Source organism: Tympanuchus pallidicinctus, unplaced genomic scaffold, assembly GCF_026119805.1.
Source record: "Tympanuchus pallidicinctus isolate F22 unplaced genomic scaffold, pur_lepc_1.0 scaffold8, whole genome shotgun sequence".
NCBI lineage: Eukaryota > Metazoa > Chordata > Aves > Galliformes > Phasianidae > Tympanuchus > Tympanuchus pallidicinctus.
This window is the reverse complement of record NW_026294802.1, coordinates 36,188,548-36,205,496: the sequence shown is the minus strand read 5'-3', so window position 1 is coordinate 36,205,496 and position 16,949 is coordinate 36,188,548.

The following is a 16,949-nucleotide window of genomic DNA, read 5'->3' as shown; positions in this document are numbered from 1 at the left end:
AATTAATAGGACCTGAGAAGCGCAAGAGCAGAAATTTAAAAAGAGGTCACAAGAGAAAAGACCTTTACACACAGTAAAGTTAAGATCTCTATTAGAAAAAATAACCTATTTCTGTATGCAGAGCACTTCTCTTTGATATTATCTTGATGAAATCTGAATGGCTAAATACTTGCAGACATGTTAGTCTTCAATCTCTGCTTAATTTGACCTACTTCTGTGAAATATGTACTTTGGAACGTCACTGACTATTTGTAGAAAACGCTTGCTGTCAATGGTTGATCCAATTCACACATTCAGCATAGTTCCTCTTTCTAAAAAAAATAATTAAAAAAACCAAACTAAATTAATTTCAAGTAGATTTAACATAAATGTCACTGAGAAAATGTCCCAGGTTATTAACAAATGGAGTGGCATGGTGTTGGCTATGAGTATATGAGTGTAAACAAAATCCTGCTGATAAATGGCAAGACACACTGTGGTGCCCTTGGTTATATATTTTACATTGGGTAGTTGATAGTGCTAACCTGTAACTTTCAATATCTGGCACAATAGTTGATGAACTTATAATTATTATAGCCGTGGAAATAATAAATTCAGATATTGTGCTGAAATTAGTTACTAGAATGAGAAGAGATGACTGTCTATCATATAGCAGAATTTGCTGTTAAATCTCAAAAAATTTTCTCTAGTCGCATGTGACTGAAGCTTAGGAACAAAAATATTTGACCTTGAGGAAGAATTCAAAATCCTTGATGACAGTAAGTCACAGGTAAGTGGTGGTGCGCAGAAGCAGGATATGCAATCACCAGTAAGTCAAAACTGGGCACTACATTAGCTACAAATGAGGCAGATAATAACGATGCATGAGACTTACTTTGAAGTACTGGGGAAAAAAAAAAAAAAAAAAAAAATCACTTTGATCAAAATTCTTATTGGCCTTAGCTATTTTTTTGGACTTCTACTGCTAAGCTAATCACTGATTATTAAGTGACCTGGACTAGGCTCAGGGCACAGCCTACTGTGGAAGACTGTGGAAATTTTTACTCTCAGTAACATGTTGATTGAAAGAAACATAACAGTGTAACATTTGAAATATTGTGGAGTTTATCACACTCACAAAATGTATGGAGTAAGCAAGATTTACCTATCTTCATGTAAAGAGAGCATGAAGTCCAATCCATCTTCCATAGAAGCACTTAGATGTGTTTCCACAGTTTTGTATTGAAAGCTCCCCTCCTACCTTTTCTTGTATGTTTAGGATGTTTTCTATTCTTTTTTTTTTTTTTTTTTGGCACATCTTATTGTTTGGGCTATATACTCCGCACATTCCGACACAGAAATCTCAACACAGTAGGTCATCTCCTCATTTTGTATTGAATGCTTGTCTCCAAAAGAGACTTTTTCTATTTGAGTCCTGAGATTCAGCTGGGGTCTGTAGGAATATCAACTGCTCACTGCCTTCTGTTATCAGATTGTTAAATTAAACAGGAAATTTGTAAACATAGTAGCTAGATTCTTGCCAGCCAGTTCAGAAATGGTGTGCCTCTGCAATTCTGCTCCCATTTTCCTTTGATGGTAACACAGTCTCATAGATGTATCTATCTCATCTAAAGTAACTAATTTCCAAATTCTGATGCCTCTGCCTCAAAACATTGTTTTGTACCTGGCCTTCAGGGTTCATATCATTTTTATCTGTTGCTATTACTTATGCCACTCTGGGAGTGCATCAATTTAAACACTTTATTCAAGCCTGTATATAATTGTGCTTAGATATTTTTTTTTCATATCTGCTACCCTCATTCTCATTTCAGCCAGCATAGCCAGCTTTAGCACGCTTTTCATGCATATGTAAATAAAGATTTCTTTCTTCTTTCTGTATTGTTTTTGAAACTCTTTCTTCATTTTTCTTCTGGTGTGGCGGACCACCATCTCCTATGCTATGAAATTTTTATTGGTAATGAACTCTTAGCTGGGTAGCTACAGGCATAATGACTGAATCTGACACAGTCTATATAAATGTACTAAAAAAAAAAATCAGGGAACGTCATAAAGATCTTCATCATGGTTGCCATGGTGATGCCTTAAAAGTTAGAAGATGCCACAATTAATATTGTCCGCAAAAACTGACTTGGATCTTTCTGTTTCCATGTCATGAAAGTGTTAATATATATATTTTTTTTTCTCTAAAAAATAGGACTCCTGCTTCATTCAGGGTACAGGATGAGCAACAGAACCAAACAAGCAAGTACCCACCTGTAAGAGATTATTCTTTTACATCATTGTCTCAAAGCTTGCTGGGGACACAGATGTACAAGTCCAAGCAAGTCCTGGGCAAGGGTTGAGAAATCCTTTGTCTGGAGAACACTGATGGACAAGTCCTGGGCAAGGGTTGTGAAATCCTTTGTCTGAGGGACACAGATGGACAAGGCCAGGGGCATGAGATACCACCACTTTACTTCCTCCTGCTTATGCCTACATATTTGGAAGACAGAACTATTAATTTTCTCTTGAGTTATTCATGATACCTTTCTCTACAGTGTTCCTAAGTGTTTCAAAAATGACAGCTGAGTAACTATCAGCTCTCAGTTTTCCACATATGGATTATGTAGACAACAGATTTATCATCACATGGATGTGGAAATACATAAGCACTAGCATGGATCCAGGCAGCCTTTGGAGCTGGAAGAAAGCTCGCTGCAGAAAGAGCTGATTTCATGGCAAAATCAGGCTCAGCAACACAGTTGCTCTTGCAGAGAATGAAATACATAGAAACCAGTCTCACGTTTTGTGGGCTAGCGAAGTTCTTTACTATAAGAGTGGTGAGGTGCTGGAACAGGTTGCCCAGAGAGGCTGTGGATGCCCCATTCCTAGAGATGTTCAAGGACAGGTTGGATGGAGCCCTGGGCAATCTGGTCTAGTATTAAATGGGGAGGCTGGTTGCCCTGCATGAGGCAGGTGGGTTAGAGATTCATGATCCTTGAAGTCCCTTCCAACCCTGGCCATTCTGTCCATTTTGTGATTCTGTGATGCAAGACATTGGTGTGTCTCTGCACTGTCTCCTTGGAAGTGGAAGCACTGATGGATGTGATGGAGAAGTGGCTGTTCTGACTGATCAGAGCCCCGCAAGGTTAATTGTCTTCAGTGTCAACACCAGCCCTGCCAGTGCTGGTCTGTGAGGTGTCACCATGCTGCACAGTTTATCTAATGGCTAAACAATCACAATGGTTTTCTTCCTTCCCTGATGCAACTAGTTGATCCCTAGTTGATCCCCTGACCCCTAGCTGCTTGTGAAGCTGTGCTGTAAGCCCGCTTGTGGGAATCAGCAGGCTAAGGAACAAACACATAAAGCTGAATTACTGCCAAAAAGGTATTATTATTTTTCAGTGCTGATGATTTCATATGTCTGGCTCACAGCATGAATCCACACACACAGCTGAATCAGCTTAACAGAGTGGGCAGTAAAATGTCATATGGGGGAGTCTTCAAACAGTCAGAGTGAGGGAAGGTCAGGGACCTCAATTAACTAGCTTTGTTATTACATATGAGACATCATCAGGCTCTCCCCTAAGCAAGACATCCCAGGACCTGACTCCTCAGAGCTCTTCACACAAAACAAGGTTGCTTTGACTTTGTCAGAGTTGTGAGAGCTGAGCTCTTTGGATCTGATTTTCAAGTCAAACCTCTGGTAAAGAGGTTTGGATAATTACTACTCAACTATTAAAATTTTAACAAGAACCACACAGCTGCTCTAATTGTAAACACATCTTTCTTATCTCTACAGGTCCCTGCCTCCCTACCTGCAAAGTTATCATTTTGTGATAAACTGGAAAGGATCCTACAAATAAATTTTTATCTCCCTGTTTCTCTTGGATTCATTTTTTTTTTCCCAATTGTTTTTGAAAAATCAGATGTGCAAGTAAAATAAAACCATAGCATTTAAATATCTTCATGTTTGAATATTTTCCCTTGTATTCTTAATATTATTTCAGAATTCCTCTCTTTTTTGGAAAAACAAACAAACAAACAAACAAAAAAAAACCTGAAAAAAATTCCTTTAATAGTGATATTCTACAAGTCCATTTCTTTTTAAAATGACTGATTAATGCAGATTTTTTTTTCCTTCTGATTCATTACTAATTATCACTGTTTCAGAATTCCTTTAGTCTTTGCAAGAATTGCAAAGAAATATGGCTCTATCGTATTATACACATGCTGCAGTGGTGACAGAATTTGATTCTACCTCCTAAACATTTAGTTCAGGGGGAAAAAAATCCATCAGTGCCTGTTGATACAAATGCACACAGAAGCAAAGACACAAGATTGAACTCAGGGAGTCCCTAAGCTTTAAATTGCTGAAAATGAGGACAGTGCATTAGGACTGTCATTCGTTTGTGCTGTTTTTCTGCTTATTTTGTAAAAGCAGACTCTATTTGCTTACTATTAAAAAACTCTTCTAAATAGATATTTTGTTTGGCCCAGCAAGGCTGTTCTGTTCTTTTGGTAAGTATGTTATATGACTGTATAGTGTAATTTTCTTTTGTGAAGCATTGGGATACAAATAACATTATTTCACTCATAAAATATTTACAGTAGAGTCTGATTCCATAAAAGTGTTTATGCTTTGTTAAAGTGTTACTTTGTTTTCCTTTTTGCCTTATGTTAATACAATTAACTCATGTACAATAATAATAATAGCATCATTGGATAAAGTTATACTGCAGTACATTTGAATAAATTCTCACTACCTCCTGTATTATGGTTTATTCTATATCATCTTTTAGCTGATGTGAAGCTCAACCCATACGTTTAATGGAAATAAAGCAAAAAACAAACAAACAAACAAACAAAACAAAACAAAACAAAACAAAAAACAGGAATATAAACTGGAATTCATTGTTCCACACAGTGAAGGATTTTGACATCCTCTGAGGACAGAAATGCATTATAAAATATACATTATAAAATATAAATTTGCAATACAATGTAAACTGTATATTTTTAACAAGTAATTCTATACCAGGTGCTTCATTATCACTGTAGCTAAGGTAACTGAATAGATCATAAAAAATTACTCTATACAACGTGAGAAAATGACAGATGTCATGTTAACAGTGAAAAATTGACAAAAAATAGAGGTGGTGCCATGAGTCTGCCTATGTTCACAGGCACTTAGCAGGGAGTTATGGGAGAGACAGATACATTTTACAGATAACTGGAGGACTACCTGTGATCTTTTGGTGACTGAAATTCTCAAAGTCCAGCAATGCCTAATGAGATGGCATCAGTCATGCTGCATAAAGCAGAGATTTTCTAGGTTACAGTCATACTGAAATTGTAGCAATGGGGATAAAGTAGTCATCAGTGGGCTGTTTCTTTGAGATTGGAGGTAGAAAAACAGAACTATGAGAGTAGTAAAAAGGAGGATCCAAAAACGGGAAAACAGATAATAAGCTTTGAGAATCATGCAATTGGTGTTGTGTTAGGGTAGGTGCTAGGCAGCTCTTCACTTGACTGCTGCAGCCTACAGCAGGAAAACAAATCAAACTGTTGTTATGGCCACACAGTAAGCATCAAAACTGTTACTGCAGTTGGGAGAATGGTCAGAGTGTTCCAGGCTTGCAGGAGAAAACTTGGACTTGATGAATCATCCATTCAAATATCAATGATTGTTCTAGTCCTGGAAGCATCTCTGTCTTCCCATTAGCAACCTGACTGAAGTAACTGCTAAAGCACAAAGGAAAAACAACCTTGGGGCTGGTAGGAAGCAGAAAGTGGAAGCAACAGTAGTTCTACTTGTTAAATAAATGATCTTCTAAATTTCCTTTTTATTTACCTCTTGCTTAATGATGTCATCAGCTCATTTTACTCTCATTGCTCTCTGCAGAATTTCATTACAATAAATGTGGGTTTTTTTTCTGAGTTTTAAGTTATAAATCTTGTGATTTTCTAAAGTTAATATGTCATAGGTTGAAGTCAGGTAAATAGTATGATTATATGCCTACAATTTTTACGTGCATTTATCCTTAGTACACAAAGAAAACACAGGTGAGCATCAACTACAACGGCTTTCAAACAGTTCTCAAAATGGGATATTCTACTATCATATACTTATCTATAACCACATAAGAAGGTACAGATTTGCCTATGTACTCCAGGGTTTATTACCTTAGAATAATACAGAATCAAATCCGTTCTCTAATTTGAAAATAAGAAATAGGAATGTACCTGTATTTTTCCATCTTTGGACTATGTTTTTTGTTCATCATTCTCATAACAAAATTACTTTCTCAATCTTCAGGTGCTACATGGCAATCACCAACTACAAGATTACTAATATATACTCATATATAATCGTATCCTTAGTAGATATTTGATATTCTATGTCAATTAACAAATAAAGATTAAAGATACTTACATAGGTAAGTACAGTAGGCTTGTAGCCCTGTGCTACTGAACTGAGAAACAGTCAGACTCTAAAAAGCGTCAGTAAACATGAATGCCTTTTTCCACAGGCAGTTGGCTTATCTTCTCTGATTTAATTGAAAAGGCTCAGAGAATGTTTGTTGTGTATGCAGATTGCAGTGGTAGTGACAGAGTATTGGTGATATTTTATGCTGAGCACCACAGCTATTTTTCCACTGACCAGCTGCAAGGCAATTTTTCTCTGGGTACTGTAGAGTGCCTGAGAGCACAGCCTTGGCAGTTCCATCTCGGGTCCGTTCTGCCACTGCCTTCCTTGTCACACTTTAAAGTCTTTATACAGCAAAACCATGACCTAAAATTGTCTTACTGTCATTCAGTACCTTTTCTTAATGTTCTGTTTCTCCTCTCTCTGCCTTTTCTCTTTATCATGGAAATTCTTTACATCCTCTCTGGAGGAGCTGCTTCTTTTGTGCGAACAGAGCAAACAGGCTTGGCAGGTAGTTTGGCAATAATTGATCATACCCAAACAGTAATTGAATTTTGTTTGCTGTTGACACGGAAGAAGCCAACATCATGCTGTCTCTTTTGCGACAGTAAGCACCAAATTGCATTACTCATTTAGTTGCTCATTCTCCGATCCATTTCTGTGTGTGTGAAACTTCACCAGTTATGTGGATGGGTGAGGAGGGAGAGAGGGAAAAGCTGAAGAGCTGCTTTGATTGTACCAAATTGTTAGGTGTAGACATCTTAATGAGTGAAGCTGTGGTCCTTTTTCATTTCTTCTCACAGGAAGACCAACTGTGCTTTATTTTATGCCAAGCTTTTTTTTTTCTTTCAATTCACACTATCATCTCCAAAATTTTCAGGGCAATAATTTCAAATTACTGTGTGGGGACGTATCAGCAATATTTATTTTTCAGTGGATTAGACACTGCTCTTTGGCAACTCTGTCAAACAACAGCTGCAGCTTAGGATCAGTTTTTCTTAATCACAAATAGAACGATGTCACAAAAGAGAAAAATTTCTTGTCTGTGGCAATGCAGTGCTTACCATCAAAATTTGGGGATTTATTTACTGACAACTCTTTTGGATGTAAGGATAAAGCAAGGAGCCTGATGTCTCCCCCTCAAAACACATGTAATCCCTGTTAGGTTTACTCTCTGTTTTAATATACTAATAGATACTACCAAATACACAATTTCCTTTACAGGCCCCTTCTGGGAAAGGGAGAAGAGCAGACTGATGTCAGGATGTAAATACATACATTCATGTATCTTAAAGTCCTCACCTCAGAGAGCAGGTGTGAATGGATCCTACCCATGAGTGTGAAAGAGCTAGCTAAAGAGAGGTAAAGAAATCAGTGAGGGAAAATGCACTGGAGTTTTGTGGTTCTGTTGCATCTGCAAGAAATGGAAGAAGCCCAAGAGCTTGCTGAGTATGTGTAAAGCCATCAGAACATGAGGGGCTCTGCAACCATATTTGAGGTGATGGTGGTGGCTGTGGGCAGTCAGAAGCCAGAGAACCTCATGTGCCTCTAAGGAAAAAGATACCTGAACTCCTAACTCACAGCCCTTGTCATGCCACTGCTGCTCTGCACAGCTGAACTGAGAAGGATGTGTGTGAGAGCAGCGTAGGAAGTAACAAAATGTATCCGGTGAAGAGTTACCAGATTTTAATAAGTAGTCTTAATAAAATCTGCTACCCTGTGCAAATACTTGATCTGGCATTATAATTGACCTAATGTGAGTTATAGTTTAGCTGTCTTCAATGAAACTGAAAGGAGATAATTTAGGACAAGAATTGCTGGTAAGTGTAAAAGATACATTACAAGACATTCTCAATTTCTGCTGTTGTAGAAGTTACAGAAGAAATGTCATTTCAAAGCAGACTTTTTGCATTTGGATCAGATGAAGAGGCCGTCCTATGTTTTTCTCTAACATATCTGTGCTCTGTACATTTTGAAATCATTTTGCATTGCAACTGTCGATGATAAAAACAAAAAGGACTGTTGCTAGTGAATAAAGCAGTGGATTTGTTTTCAGAAATACAATACACAAAACCTACTTTTCTTTCAGAAGAGAATGACCTAGTTATGTCTGAACATGAAGTCATGATTTCTCTATGATACCATAGGATTAAAGAGTTCTGTTTTTCTTATTATCTTCAATCTTCAGGATTCGTAAATATGGATGAAAATGAAGTTGAACTGTGAGGCCAATGCGTTATCCCTGTCAGGACAAGGAAACATCAGAAAAACCTGATAAAATGCTGGTATGCTTGATTTCCTTTGAGCTACAGAAGTGGAAAATGCCTCAAACAGCCCTTTTTAGTTTTTGCTTAGTTTTGTAATGCAGCAAAAATAACAGAATTATAGTGAAAATTGTGGCAAATTTAAAAATAATAATAATAAATTTAGGCAGATTTGACAAAACATTTCCAAGATATCAATGATTCTTCTGACTGTAGAAACTTCTGAATGATCTGTGGTTTCCCTTGAACATGTAAATCATTTTACTAATTTATTTCACTTTGATTCTTTCTCTCATGAATCTTTTCACTTTTATATCAGATAAGCTGTGTTTGATCCTGTTCTCATGAGGGTCAGAACCTCTTACCGTTTCCTTTGAAGGCTGTTTCCTCTGCAGTGCCTGGCAGCTCTGAAGAAGAAATATCTCAGAAGCCTTCTCAAAAGGAACCATGAATGCCAGAAGATGAGATTGCCAATAGGGCACAAAATTAATAAATGGACTAATCAACTGAAAGTAAGTAGACATATAACATTGCAAATAGCTGTAGATACAAGGTGCTCTTGCTGGAAGTGATGTTGGAAACTTAAGGGGAGAAACTAAAGGCTGTCTTTTTCCTAGCATTAAGGCTAGATGCATACACATATGTAGGCTTTATTCTCACATTATCTGAGATATTACCTTCTTTTGTAGATGTGTGCTCACTTTGTTTTCCTGAATTCTTTCTCTCTCCTCCAGTAATTGTTACTGACCTGATCTCTTTGACACCAGAAGTCTGCTCACTTACAGTGTCCACAGTGCAGCTACTCAGCTCCTTAGTAATATCATGCCTACGTTTCCTTCAGCCAGTTTCTGATATTAGACAGAATCTCTGATCTCTAATCTCTGCTGGACTTTTGTAAATGAGCCTAGGATATGGGTAAGCTTTCTATCTATTCTCTTTTTGTCTTTCTATCTATTCTCTTTTTGTTATTGTCTGCTTTGCCTGACTCTCTTGTTTATTTCTTAATTATAACATCTTAATATTCATTGTTTATGCACTTGAAAAGAAAAGTATTTTTGTCAAGAACTCGAAAGTGATAGGCTATGCTCTGACCTTGGGTAAATTGCTCAGTCTTTCTAACTCTTATGTGTGCTACATGTGAGAAGGTATTAAGAGCATTAGACAGCTTATACAATGTTACAGCAACCCTTTAAAGTGTGATTATACTTGGGCTTTACAAATACAAATATTTTGCATTATTTAATATAAAAATATAGAGAGCTTAATCATGTCCAGGAAAATGATAAACTGTAAAATGGCTAATATTTATTTTTAACCAGTGGCTATAACATTGTGTTCAAGGCAATGCATTTCCGTTAGATAACTAATGCATTACTAATTATTAAATCACTCTTCTGCTGAGTACGTCTGAAAAATATCCTGGATACACACATAGGATGCTCTGTCTGATTTTAGGATGAATTATCTGTCTAACTACCTTTGAGTAGTTGGGCTTGAATGCTTTTTCTCATTGAACTCATGATAATCAATTAATTTTCAGAAAGAACAATTTGCCATACTTAGCAAGCCAATGTGCAGTTGAGTAAAATTTAGGACTGAATTTTCTGAGTCCTTGTTCTAAACGGCAGAGCTCTCCTAAGCCTTTTGTGACTAAGACACTCAGTCCAGCTTTTACAGATCTAATCTGCATTTCACCTGCTCCTCTATCATGAAATAACTTTCTGGGATATCACAGAAAGATTAGCAGGTGGCTGCTCAAGCAGAATCAGTGCAGTCACTGAGAGAATTTAAAGCTGACCTGCCTGGCAGAACAAATATAGCAGTTGGATTGTGATCCTGCAAAAAGACTGTGCATAAATCACAGCTCAGCCACACTAGTGCAATTTACGTCTGCTTGTTCAAGTGACTCCTGGGGACATGAGGCTCACACCAACCGTGGTTGACAGCTCAACAACTATGCGCAGCAAATCAGCTTTTCCATGGTCTTAGGGATCTGAGTGACATTGTCCTTCTGTGTAACTGCTGATTGCTTTCTGAATTGTTAATATATTATCTAACTCCTAATTGACTAAGCTAGTCAGTTACAACTGAGCACAATGCAGTGAGGTTTTCCTCATCCAGGTGGGTAGGCTATAGGTATGGTCATGGGGATTCACTAAGAGCCTCTATAATGGCTGTAGTTCCTCAGATGGGAAAATAAAATGTGTAAGTGGATGCATCTTTATTGACTTACCTGAAAGCGATGCTTTTGCTGTTCAGCACTGTCTGTTCACTATATTTATATAGGTTGAATGCCATGGAATGATAGACATAATAAAGGACCAAGATGTAGGTTTCCTCTGTGAATGTTTAGAATAACAATCTGATTTTTGTAATAGAATCCCGAAGGATTTCCCACGAATATTTCACCCAATACAGTTTATTTATTCAAATTGAATAGAAAACACATTGATACACAAAGAATTTCTAACATGCAGAGCAAACTTCATTGCTAGAATATTAATAGGAAGCATACCTGGAAAGGATGTGAAAGTACGTTAATTTTAAAAATCAACTAATTTTCAGATATAACATTTTGCAATACTTAACAAGTTCTGTTTCTGAGTTGTCATAGCACCTCTTTTGCCATGCGAATTGACATAATATACTATCGTCAATGCTTCTAGCCCAGTTCTGGGCTGGTTCCATGGCATAATGGGGTGGAGGAAACCATGGACTCATGCCCCAGGAGAGGGAGAAGAAGGAAAAGATAAAAGGTGGGCCTACAAACAAAACAGTGGCAATAAGATGAAGGAAAAGCTGATTTACTTACTATGATAGCGGAATGCAAGATAGAACTATATAATACAATGTAATTGCAATTGAAGCTAATTAAAAAAAAAAAAGACAGTGTCCAAAACTAGAGACCTTAGTATAATGCTGAAGGCAAGACAGCTAGGGAGCACACAACCACAGAAACAAGCGGTAAAAGAAGCAGCAAACTTGTGGCGCATGAGCAGTTTTATCTTTCCCTGTGAACAGAAAACTGAAACAGAACAACTAAGTCTTTTGGGATTTGTAGTTCTTTGTTTCTTCTGAGAAAGGTATACCCAGAGCTGATGCCAATCTACAGAATTAGAGCATTAACTCTTTAACTCCCAGTGCACTATATGATGTTATCATGTGGAATATTGATAGCAAAGATCAAAAAACCATGACAGTGGTATAACATTTGTTTACAATAATTCTCCTAAATTTAGTATTTTTTTGCCTACTTACTGTTGTTGGTTTCAATTGATTGCTAGTTGTCATTGGTTTCAATAGTAAAGAATATCAAGAAGTGCTACGATGTCACAGGCTGTCTTCAAATTCATTAGGATTTAGGCAATTCTGAATCTTCATTAAACTCCTTAACAGTACTGAAGGTAAAAAAATAAAAAGGGAATCCTACCAGATTCATGTGAAAGAATTCTCCAAAATAAAGCTTACACAACATTATAAATATTACTTTAAATGCACATTTAGCTATTTTAAATTCACAAGATAAACATAATTATGGGAAGAATTTCTGAAAGTCTGAATTTGTGAATGCAATTCTCTGCAAGGTCTATCTTCTAATAATCAATTCAAATGATTAGAAAGCTTCTGAAAGAGTTCCTGTAATTCTGGTAGGAGTGTGGCTTCTATGCATGGATGGGAAATCTACTTTAAACGTAATGTTAACAATTACATCCATTCTGACTGCTGTATGGCAAAAGAAGGTGATGACAGTGCTTTCTAATGGGATACAAGCACCATGGAGCAATACCAAGTAACAAAGAAGAAAAATGGGTTCAATCCTTCCAGCAACCAATGAAAACTCAAGAGGAGTACAATCTCTGTCCAAAGAGATACTTTGATCCCTTTGCTGCTAATTGTTAAATGAGGGTGAGAAGGGGTGCATTTCTTTCCCTTGAGCTCCCTGGGTTAGCAACACTTTCTCACCTGGTGCTCAACCACTGGTTCACGCCATGACCAGTATCATGGCAATTAACTACAGCTACCTGACAGGAAGAGTACATTCTTATTCATATCCTGACATACTTCTACAGAAGAGAAATTGTTAAATAGTGGCTTGCTGATATTTTTTTTCTTACTACTTTTTACACAGGAAAGGTGACTTGTGCTTATATGTTAACAGTGCTACATCATATAGGAGGGTTAATTTTCATTCTTCACAGTCTGATTTAACTTCAGCTTTGTTTGCCTATAACAAATGAAACAATAATATTCATTTCTTGCACCCACCTACGCACCATGTATATTAATTGATTTACTTTTATCGAGCATAACTTCAGTCTATTTTAATCAGGAGCATAATTCATTACTGTAAAACAGTTAAGAACACTTTTTAATAGGACATTAACTTAGTGAGAAAATCATGGTTTCTCATGTGTTTGTCAGACATAGGTTTAGAACAGAAATTACTGTCTTACAGTGGGAGAAAGTCTAATTACTCATGTCATGTTGAACAATCCTTATTTCATACTTTCTAGACAAAAAATCGGGATATGTATGGATAATGAGTATCTTTCATAAACATCAAAAATAAAGATGAAATGCCCATCATCAGTGGTTCTTGTAGCAACCATTAGAGCGGAATCACTGATTGGTTTCTTCATCTAAACCAGCTTCTGTAGAAAAATAGCAATGGAAGAAAGGAAAAGGCAGCAGTACCAAAGAGAAAGGATCCATGAGCCAAACATGGATATAAAGTTATGTTCTACCTAACTTCTGCAATAACTACCTGTAGAAGAACTGTTCCCAATGCTTTTGCTGCTGACCTGACCTATGAACGTCAGAGTTCAGTTACTACTTCATGTCTTGGACAAACACTAGACTTAACATTATTTTATGTGAGTCACCATGGAAGCATGAGAGCACAAAACAGTGAAATCTCAAGTTAAAGGCATCACTGAAATTCTTTTTGTGTGCAACCCATTGTATTTTTTAATAAACTAAAAAATTTTGCTTTTGGTCATGTCTCCTGGTAGTCATGAGTTGCAGTTTAAAGAAATACTTACTGGAAGGATTTTCATGGAATACTTCTACAGAAATGCTTCAACAAATGGCAGATGGCAACACCCTGTAGGCTAAAGCCAGGAAAGTCTTGCAGGATTTAGTTGTGTTATAGCGTGAGGAAAACTGAATCTTGAAAATGTTTTGTTCCATTTTTTTGTGCAGTAGTCATGGGCTGTTGTTAAGTCCTAGGTCCCATTCTTACTCTAAGTGGCTTTGATTGTTTCATGTCTGGATATGCTTACAGAAATATTTATTCATCTCTTTTTTTTATTTAGGAAAATAATTTTGTTTTTAAAATTGTTTTAAAAAGAATGTTCACATTAATATTCCAGTAATAGCACGTGGGGTAAGTAGCCTCACTAGGTGAAAAATCTTAACTGAAAATTATTCCATACCAAAATGTCAGAGTTACCAAACTCAACTAAGAGGCAGTTTATAACTCCCAGTGCTAAAGCAAAATCTAGAGCTGAGCATTCCTTGGTAGCCCACAGTACATGAATAAGCTTAGGTTTCTGTCATCTTTCTGAAGTCTACAAGCACTTCCTCTTTCGTATTTCATTCATGTTTTTATTTTCAGTTTCAATCCCCACAAAAATTTCAGGGATGTATTTAGTAAAAATAGAGGGTTAGAAGGAACCACTGTAGATCAAACATTCCAATCCTCTGCTGAAGCTGGCTCCCTTACAGTATGTTTCATAGGAAAGCATCCAGGAAGCTTCTGAAAATCTCCAGAGAAGGAGGTACCATAGCCTCTCTAGGCAGCCTGTTTTGGTACTCTGTAGCTGCTCATTTCAACTCTTGAAGCTCTTCCAGTCAGATTGTTCTCAATCCACCTCACTCTCCACTCATTTGTTCCACACTTTCACTGAATCTATTAGACCTTGACACTGATTTGAATGATTGCAGAAATGGGCCTCCAAATTTGCACAGTTTATGCCTATGTTGGAGGCAGTTTCACATTATTAGAGCAGTGATCAGGATAGGACCTTAGCTAGGCATCACACAGTGTTCTTGAATTTGTAACTGAGTAACAGAATAGCTAACATTTAAATCCTAGTGTGCCTCTTAGAGCATTTAGCCTTGATTCTTGTGGCATGGTAAATATGATAACTAATCCCTCCAGTGTAGGCCCATTAAATGCAGGTAAAGGTAATTTTAAAAACAAAATTATCAGCATAAAACAGAATGATAAGGAGACAATGGGAAAAGTCTGGGAAATATCAACAACAGTTAATTATAAGGTGGACATCCTCCCACCTGGGGCTGAAAACCTGTAATATATGTATTCAGAACAGTACAGAAACAAAAACAGAGGGAAAAAAATCATTTCTCAGTGCTCAGAATGCTTCAGGAAATGTATTTTGAAAGAGTTATCCACATTTTTTTCTCTCGAACGCAGTAATTATTATACCATTTTACTTAATACTTTATATAATTGATACGAAACAGTTTCACGTCGCTGAGAGTAATCATCAATAAATGGAGAAGGTACATGATTTCTTCTGAAGGAATTTTCCATTTGTACTCTTCCACTTTGAAATAATCACAAAACTCTATTGCTACTTTACTGGGAATCTGAATTTCAGATAAGCCTGATTATCACTTAGAACGATTTCCTCTTCCCTTGCAAGAGGGTACATTTACTGTTAGATTTTCAGAAGAAGAGTTCAAGTTTCCATAGGATTACACTCAAATGTAATCATTTCATTTACTGTATTTTCATCTATCTTTTTTTTTCTTGTTAAATCAGATCATGAAAGCTCTGCTGTGGTTTTTCTTTTCCTTTCTTTAAAGAAAAAAAAAAAAAAAAAGATTAGTGTCCCTTTGGCTGTAATAACAAAGTTCTACCTCTGATGTATGGAGAACTATACACACTGAACACTTTAAAAGTATCTCTCTTTAAAAAATATCTCTTCTCAGTTGATGGCATGAAAAGTAACTGGGATTGCTTGCTGCTTCTCAAAAATGCCATGAAGACTATAATCTGCCAGAGAGATTTACAGGTTATGGGCAGGGGAAATATGCTTCAGCAGTCTCTTTTATTACTGGCTATCTCAGCAAACGTGCTCATCTCACCTCATCTGGTGGCTGAGCAGACCCCCACTACTGCTGATACATTTCTTCATAGCAGTGAGCGTGGTAAGAGCTGCAGTTCAACATCATGGCCTTTTTGAGCCTCTATGAGACAGTTTTACCTTTGGACCACAGAAACACTAGACAAAGGATTAGGAATCTCCTGGGTTGCTGAAACTGGTCTGCTAGCAACAGAAGCATTTTTATGATCTCAGTCATAAAATCCACCTTAAAATTTGGCTGGATTTTTTTTTTTTTCCCCGCAGCTACTATTGTCAGATTTTTCAGAAGACCTCTTTCCTCTGAAATGTAGAACCATTCTTTTCAATTGCATATAGGCACTTTGTTCCCAGCTTTCCTCACTGTTGTTTAATTTCCACATTGTAATCTTCACTGTAATCTTCATAGCATACTTTATGTCTCTATAAGTGAAACAAACATTTTCTAGTCTTCCTTCAGGTGTCTTTTTGATCCCTTGATCATCCTAAAGCTCAATGTCCTTTCCAGTTAGGATTACTCTCTCTGGCTAAAGAGAATTTTACCTAGTTTTCGCTGGAGGCAATTGATGTTCCTTAGATGATACACAGCAGAAGCTGTGAGATCACTGGACTGCTTTCAGAATGAAGTACTAAAAAGAACACCAAACTCCCTCCAAATACAATATCTTTAAGTCATCTAGTAGTGTAGAAGGACAGAATAGGCAACTGTCTGAAAGATTCAATCTGCATGCATCTAACTAGTTAATCCAGTCCCTTTTCTCACATTTTTTTAAATGTAATTTGGATGTGCAAAGTAGTAAAAGGGCAATATAATCTCTGTCCAGTGTTTATCATGTAGCTCATGGCAATGATGCAGGAAAATTCTTACAATGCTCCTCGTTGTACTGGTGTTGACAGTAGCTGAGCCTGGTTCAAGTCCAACCTTGTAGAATAGCAATGCTACAAGCAGAAGTCTCAATTTGGTACTTTTCTATTGATTAGTGACACTCACTAGTCATAAGCTTTGAAACAAAAATCAAATTATGACTCCAGCCTTTCCAAGGCTTTGGGCTGGACCATGAGAAAGAATAGGAACTAAAGAAAAATATTTCTATTCTATAACTGTAGATTTTAAACACACATTGATCATTCTCCCCTGAAGCAGAATATGTTTGCTTCTTTAAT